This window comes from Carcharhinus amblyrhynchos, chromosome 22 (genome assembly GCF_965287045.1).
Source record: "Carcharhinus amblyrhynchos chromosome 22, sCarAmb.v2.hapA, whole genome shotgun sequence".
NCBI classification, from domain to species: Eukaryota; Metazoa; Chordata; class Chondrichthyes; order Carcharhiniformes; family Carcharhinidae; genus Carcharhinus; species Carcharhinus amblyrhynchos.
In genome coordinates this window covers 39594004-39601922 of record NC_137345.1, presented here as the reverse complement: position 1 = coordinate 39601922, position 7919 = coordinate 39594004, and the positions used below count along the sequence as shown (strand labels likewise).

General features: G+C 47.4%; 1 non-coding gene across 1 annotated transcript; it reads left to right on the top strand.

The window, feature by feature from the left end:
• The first annotated feature begins 7000 nt into the window (after positions 1-7000).
• On the top strand, positions 7001-7192 carry LOC145357180 (U2 spliceosomal RNA). The gene has a single exon (XR_013889266.1). It is a non-coding gene; the product is annotated as a U2 spliceosomal RNA (small nuclear RNA).
• Positions 7193-7919: the final 727 nt, after the last annotated feature.

Here is a 7919-nt window from a genome sequence, read left to right as displayed (position 1 = left end):
GAGTTTTTCAAGGAAGATGATTGATGAGGGTAGGACAGTGGATGTTGTCTACATGGACTTCAGTGAGGCCTTTGATAAGGTCCCTCATGGCGGATTGGTGCAGAAGGTGAAGTTGCATGGGATCAGAGGTGAGCTGGCAAGGTGGATACAGAACCAGCTCAAAGACAACAGAGGAAGCAGTGGACGGGTGCGTTTCTGAATGGAAGGTTGTGACAAGTGGCATTCCTCACGGATCAGTGCTGGGTCCTTTGCTGTTTGTAATATGTATAAATGATTTGGAGGAAAATGTAACTGGATTGATTAGTAAGTTTGTGGGTGACACAAAAGGTTGGTGGATTTGCAGACAGGGATGAGGGCCATCAGAGGATACAGCAGGATATAGATCGGTTGCAGACTTGGGCGGAAAAATGGCAGATGGAGTTTAATCTGGACAAATGTGAGGTAATGCATTTTGTAAGGCCTAATACAGATAGGGAATATACAGTATATGGCAGAACCTTCAGGAGTATTGCTAGGCAAAGGGATCTGGGTGTACAGGTACACAGGTCACTGAAAGTGGCAATGCAGGTGGAGAAGGTTGTCAAGAAGACATACGGCATGTTTGCCTTCATCAGCCAAGCTTTGAGTTTAAAAATTGGCAAGTTATGTTGAAGTTTTATAGAACCTTAGTGAGGCCGCACTTGGAAATTCTGGTTGCTACATTACCAGAAGGATATGGAGGCTTTGGAGAGGATACAGAAAAGATTTACCAGGATGTTGCCTGGTATGGAGGGCATAAACAATGAAGAGAGGTTGGAGAAACTTGGTTTGTTCTCACTGGAGCAACAGAGGTTGAGGGGAGACCTGATAGAAGTCTACAAAATTATGAGAGGCATGGACAGAGTGGATAGTCAGAAGTTTTTTCCCATGGTGGAAGAGTCAATTACTAGAGGGCATAGGTTTAAAGTGCGAGGGGTGAGTTTTAGAAGAGATGTACGAGGCAGGTTTTTTACACAGAGAATGGTAGGTGCCTGGAACTCGTTGCCGTGAGTAGTGGTGGAAGCGGGTACGACTTTTAAGGGGCGTCTTGGCAAGTACATGAATGAGATGGGGAGAGAGGGATATGGTCCCCAGAAGGCATGGGGGTTTTAGTTAAATCAGGCAGCATGGTTGGTGCAGGCTTGGAGGGCCAAAGTGCCTGTTCCTGTAATTTTCTTTGTTCAATGTGGGATCAGCGATTAAGGGTGGGATCAGGGTAGGATGGCGGGACCAAGGTGGGACGGCGATTAACAGTGGGATCAGGGTGGGACGGCGATTAACAGTGGGATCAGGGTGGGACGGCGATTAACAGTGGGATCAGGGTGGGACGGCGATTAACAGTGGGATCAGGGTGGGACGGCGATTAACAGTGGGATCAGGGTGGGACGGCGATTAACAGTGGGATCAGGGTGGGACGGCGATTAACAGTGGGATCAGGGTGGGACGGCGATTAACAGTGGGATCAGGGTGGGACGGTGGGGTCGGGGGAATTGGTGGGTAATGTCGTTGCTGGGCTAGTAATCCAGAGATCATGGGAATACTCTGTGCACCTGGGTTCAAATCCCACCCTCGCAAATAGTGAAATTTGAATTTCATAAAAATCTGGAATTAGAAATCTTATGAAGACCATGAAACCATGGTCGATTGTTGAAAAAACCCATCTAGTTCACTAATGTCTTTTAGGGAAGGAAATCTGCCATCCTTACTAGCTCTGGCCTACATGTGACTCCAGACCCGCAGCAATATGTGGTTGACTCTTATATGCCCTCAGGGATGGGCGTTAAATGCTGGCCCAGCCAGTGACACCCATATCCCATGGACAAATAAACAGTAGTGGTGGAGGGAGGAGAGGGGAGACAGGACACAATATGATGAATAAGCAGTTTTGAATTTGTTACACATATGGCACAAAACCTGGCCATTCAGCCCAACCAGTGCCTGCCAGATGGTCCCGCGATGGAAATTTCATGTTGTTCCAGCGAAGAGTCTCCAGAATCTCATCAGCCGCTGTCACACGCACAGTGAATATCAGAAACACAGTATGCGCTGGACAGAGGCTAATCTATATCATGGACAATCTCTCATTTCTGATATTGCCTAGCAATCTCAAACACTTGGTGGAAAACAAAAGTTTGAGTGGAATCCGAACCTTCAAACCCGTTCCGACCTGCAATCACAGAACACATTAATAATTTCAAGCTGTTGGTATAACTGTGCCCTCACTCATCTCCAAGATTGTTTACTCACCCATTCCTCCTGGGTGAATGGGCCAGGAAATGGCAAATGGAATTTAATGTTGGCAAGTGCGAGGTGGTCCACTTTGGTAGGAATAATGGTAGGAAGGATTATTACTTACGTGGAGAAAAACTGCAGCAGGCGACGGTGCAGAGGGACCTCGGGGTCCTTGTGCATGAGTCGCAAAAAATCCAGCTTGCAGGTGCAGCAGGTGGTCAGGAAGGCGAATGGGATGCTGGCCTTCATCGCGAGGGGGATTGATTATAAAAGTAGGGAGGTCTTGCTGCGGCTGTATAGGGCATTGGTGAGGCCGCAGCTGGAGTACTGTGTGCAGTTTTGGGTGCCGTACTTACGCAAGGATATTTTAGCCTTGGAGGGAGTGCAGAGAAGGTTTACTAGGCTGATGCCGGAGTTGAGGGGGTTGAGCTATGAGGAGAGGCTGAATAGATTAGGCTTGTACTCGTTAGAGTTTAGAAGAATGAGGGGAGATCTCATTGAGACGTATAAGATGATGAATGGGATGGATAGGATAGAGGTGGAGAGACTCTTCCCGCTCAGAAAGGATAGTAGGACTAGGGGGCATAGCCTCAAGATAAAGGGGGGGCGGTTTAGAACAGAGTTGAGGAGGAACTTCTTCACTCAAAGGGTGGTGAATCTCTGGAATTCTCTGCCCGTTGAAGTGGTGGAGGCTGCCTCGCTAAATATTTTTAAGACGCGGGTTGATGGGTTTTTGATGAGAGAGGGGATTAAGGGTTATGGGGAGAGGGTGGGAATGTGGAACTGAGCCACGACAGATCAGCCATGATCTTATTGAATGGCGGGGCAGGCTCGAAGGGCTAGTTGGCCTACTCCTGCTCCTATTTCTTATGTTCTTATGTTCTCCTCTTCTAAATGAGACTTAGCAGTATTGCTGTTGACTTTTGTCAAGTGGTCAATCTTTCAGTGAGAGCTTGGCTCGGCAGTTGACAATTTGAGGACAGTACGCTAGCACAGTGGTTAGCACTGCTGTCTCACAGCGCCAGGGACTGGGTTCAATTCCTGGCTTGGGTCACTGTCTGTACGGTGTCTGCGTGGGTTTTCCCTGGGCGCTCCAGTTTCCAAAGACATGCTGTTAGGTGCATCAGCATGCTAAATTCTCTTTCGGTGTACCCCAACATGCACTGGAGCGTGGCGACTCGGGGATTTTCAGTAACTTGAGTGCACTGTTAATGTAAGGCTACTTTTGACACTAATAAACTTCAAGCTTTTAAACTTTAAAGCACCATGATTTTATGTTTAAGGTTATTTATTAGTGTCACAAGTCAGCCTACATTAACACTGCAATGAAGTTATTGTGAAAATCCCCTAGTCGCCACACTCCAGTGCCTGTTTGGGTACAACTGAGGGAGAAATTAGCATGGCCATTACATCTAACCAGCACGTCTTTTGGATTGTGGGAGGAAACCAGAGCACCCGGAGGAAACCCACGCAGATATGGGGAGAATATGCAGACTTCACACAGACAGTATCTCAAGCCAGAAATCAAACCAGGATCTCTGGTGCTGTGAAAAGCAGTGCTAACCACTGTGCCACCATGCTGTCCTCAAATTGCATCATCTAATAGCTAAACCTCATCTAGCCATATTTGCAAATAAGAGTGGATCAGTCACTGGATTATGCTCAAGACTGCGAACTTTGACTGATGTTACCACTCTTAAATCACATTCAGAAACTGCACCCTCCACATCACAGTGTCATCCAAAAGGCTCTGCCTCCTGGGCCAGAAGGCACCCAGTGGTGTGCAGAATTGGCTCTGCCTGTCTGGGCTGCAATAGACTGCCTCCAATTGGTCCCAATGTCAGACAGTCAGCCAATTCCCATTCCCAGCTTCAATCTGGAAACCGGGACTTCAGGGTAAAAACAGAAATGGCTTCATGGTGAATAAATAGACAGAAGTTAGGAGTTAGCTCATGCATCACTGACCTTTGGCCTTAGTACTCTACTTTGACATTGTATTCCAGAAGTGGAAAAAGCTTCAGGATGTTTTTATAAACCCCAGCCTCCATCTGCGTGGTATCTGCAGGCAGACAGCATGCAGGGTGGGAACGGAGGCAGGAAGATCAGGTAACTCCTGTGAGCAACTGCAATCCTCGCTCAAACCAAGGTGCAGTGAAACTTGGGAATGAATCTGTTGAGTTCGTGAAGAAATCCCAATAGAACACATCAGATGGTGGCTTTGGTAACAATGAAGGGATAACCAAATCCAATTTCTTGTAAAACAGTCAATAGGATCTGTTTACAACCTCACACACAAGAAGCAGAGGGTATCATTTAGGGTGCTGTGCCCAGAGATAAGAAATCAAACGGAACTGAACCAGTACCCAACCCCGCGCCCGCCAGAACCGGTACCCAACCCCGGACCCGTCTGATGGGCCACACCATGTCCATCAGAACCTGTACCTAACACCATGCCCCTCTGGACTGTAACTGTGACTAACGAGGAAGTAGAAGAAAATCTGAATTGTATGCTGTAATCCTGGTTAAAGACTCTTGCACAGAATTTGCTGACTTGCCAGAGTAACGACTGATGACAGACATTTATCTTTGTGGATCAGGCAGTGGGATCCATGAAAGCGCTCAGTCAGTTTAGCAGGCCAGTGGCTGCCATAACTATTTGTGAGCCTTGTCATGCCACAACCCTGTGGCACAAAGTGAAACACAGAATGGGGATAAAGGTTCAAGGTACAAACAGGAAGCACACGTTCAATATACAACTTTTCCCACCTTTCAGGCCAACGGATTCTCCTGTATTTCCCAGATTCCAGGAACAGAGGCCGCAGGAAGCACCCAGGCACTGATAGTTTACCCAGTTTCAGGAACTGGGAATGTAGGAGGCATTTAAACCAGGCTACCCAATAGCCCAACTGGAGAAGTCAGTGAGTAGCTGAGCTGGCTGGTGCCAGGTTCAAGCTGCACTCTGTCCCGAGATATGAGCTCACTGAGGTCGCACCTTGGACACTAGAATTGGTTTTAGTATCGCAAAATGACGGGAGGAAGCCGGGCATAGCTCTGTGATGCTGATTTGAAAGTATTGGGGGGGGGGGGGGGGGTGTCGGGTGTCACTGGGCGAGGTCAGGACAGGCTGAGTTCTCCATTAGTCACTGCTCACCATCTGAGTGGCAAAGAGCTGGAGATGAGAGGAACCCAGAAATCTGCTCAGAGTTTGAGGAAAACAGAGAGAGACAGAGAAAAAGGCACTTCATTATATGAAGCAGGTTTCTTTGAAAGTAGTAGTCTTCAGGCCATACTGTGTGACACTCTTCCAGGACCAGTTACATTTCACAATGATTTCTCTGATCAGAGAGTCCAGTTAAGGTCTCCCCCATCTCCAGCGCGTTATTTATAACAATTCACAAAGGCATCGCTGAACTAACCCGAGTGAGACTCAGAGGAGCTGCGAAACCCGCCAATATTTCCTGAAGAAATCACAACTAGTCCATGACTTACCTGCACTCTTCCCGGGAAGATGTGCCACACTGAGCACAAACACACAATGCAGAAAAGCCTTTCCCATGAAAGCACTGGCGCTCTCCTCTCTCTGGCCAGAAGCAGAAAGTATCAACCCCAAACACCGGGAACTTGCTGCTCTCTCTGGTGCCGGCTTCACGAAAAATCGCTGGCTCTGGCTGCATGGACAAAGTTCCGCCGCTGCTGTGTTCACCGGGAGCTGTGCACGGAGCCATTGCCTGTGTGAGTGAGAGCACGTACAGAGAGAGCGGGATCTGGGCTGGCTCTGTACTGGGGAAAATGCACATTCCACTGACAGGAGCGACATCTGCAGGAGTGCACTACAGCCCTCAGCCCGTACAGCAGCCAGAGGCAGGGTAGCAATAAAACCAGCCCAGCCCGGAGAAACCCGCCGAGAAACCAGCCCAGCCCGGAGAAACCAGCCGAGAAACCAGCCCAGCCCGGAGAAACCCGCCGAGAAACCAGCCCAGCCCGGAGAAACCCGCCGAGAAACCCGCCCAGCCCGGAGAAACCCGCCGAGAAACCAGCATAGCCCGGAGAAACCAGCCCAGCCCCAGGAAATTAACACCCGTCAGTCTCACAACAACCACTTAAAGAAGTGAAAGTAAAATATTGCAGGTGCTGGAAATCTGAAATAAAAGCAGAAAATGCTGGATAAACTCAGCAGCCCTGGCAACATCTCTGGAGAGAAATGAATTTAACATCGAGTCCGTATGACTCTGAAGTATAGCTGTAATTAAATAGACTTGAAACGTTAACTCTGTTTTCCCTCTCTGCAGATGCTGCATCTTTCCAGCATTCTCTGCTTTTATTGCAGTTTAGTGGAAGCAGGGCTGTTTTCCTCACTTCACCATTACTTGACTATTCCTGAGTGCTTAGAAACCTCCCTCATTGTCAACATTGTCCCATTCTTACTCAGATAAAAGGAATGATTCCATATAATGGCCACCAAAATGATAGAACTGCAGAACAGCAGACTTGAAAAAATACTAATCATTAACACGTATATATAGTGTCTGGCATGTAATACTCCTGAAGAAAACACTTCTCCAAAGCAGCCACCTAGCTATCAGAAACATTTGATGTCCTGTTCATGTTGGGGTGGGGGGGAAGGTTGGTTAGCTCAGTTGGCTAGATGACTAACATGTGGATCAGATTAGTCAATAGCACAGGGTAAGAACCCTGTTTCAGCTGAGGCCTACTGAACACCAGCCAGTCTGTAGTAAAAATCTGGAGCTACACCGCTTCTCGGCCTTTTGGCTAAGATCAAGTGTAGTATTGACATGCTGCACTTGGTTGAAGTCATTAGGTTACATTTCAGCTTCATTTGAAGCAATTTTTTAAAGCGGCATCTCGGCCTTTGGGCTAAGATGCAAATTAGATCAAGCCTTGGAGGAGGAGCTACACCTACTCCAAACAACTTGGATCATATAGGTCAAGCCCAAGACAGGAGGTGAGAGCCCTGTCTTGTCAGCTTGGATCGGGAATGTCCCAACGTGTTGGGACTCTGAATTGGCTTTAATTTGACTTGATTGGATTGGAATAAAGTTTAAAAAAAATCTCGGCTCCTCGGCCTTTTGGCTAGGATCAGGTGTAGTGTTGACATGCTGTACTGGGTTGGGGTCATTGGGTTACATTTCAGCTTCATTTGAAGCAATTTTTTAAAGTGGCATCTCGGCCTTTTGGCTAAGGTGCAAATGAGATCAAGCCTTGGAGGAGGAGCTACACATACTCCTATCGGCTTGGATCATGTAGATCAAGCCCAAGACAGGTGATGAGAGCCCTGTCTGGTCAGCTTGGATCAGGAATGTCTCAACTTGTTGGGACTCTGAATTGGATTTAATTTGACTTGATTGGATTGGAATAAATTTTTTTTTAAAAATCTGGGCCTTTTGGCTAAGATCAAGTGTAGTATCAACATGCTGCGCTTGGTTGAAGTCATTAGGTTACATGTTAACTTCATTTGAAGCAATTTTTGAAAGCAGCATCTCAGCCTTTTGGTTAAGATGCAAATGAGATCAAACCTTGGAGGAGGAGCTATACCTACTCCAATCAGTTTGGATCATGTAGATCAAGCCCAAAACAGGAGGTGAGAGCCCTGTCTTGTCAGCTTGGATCGGGATGTCCCAACTTGTTGGGACTCTGAATTGAATTTGATT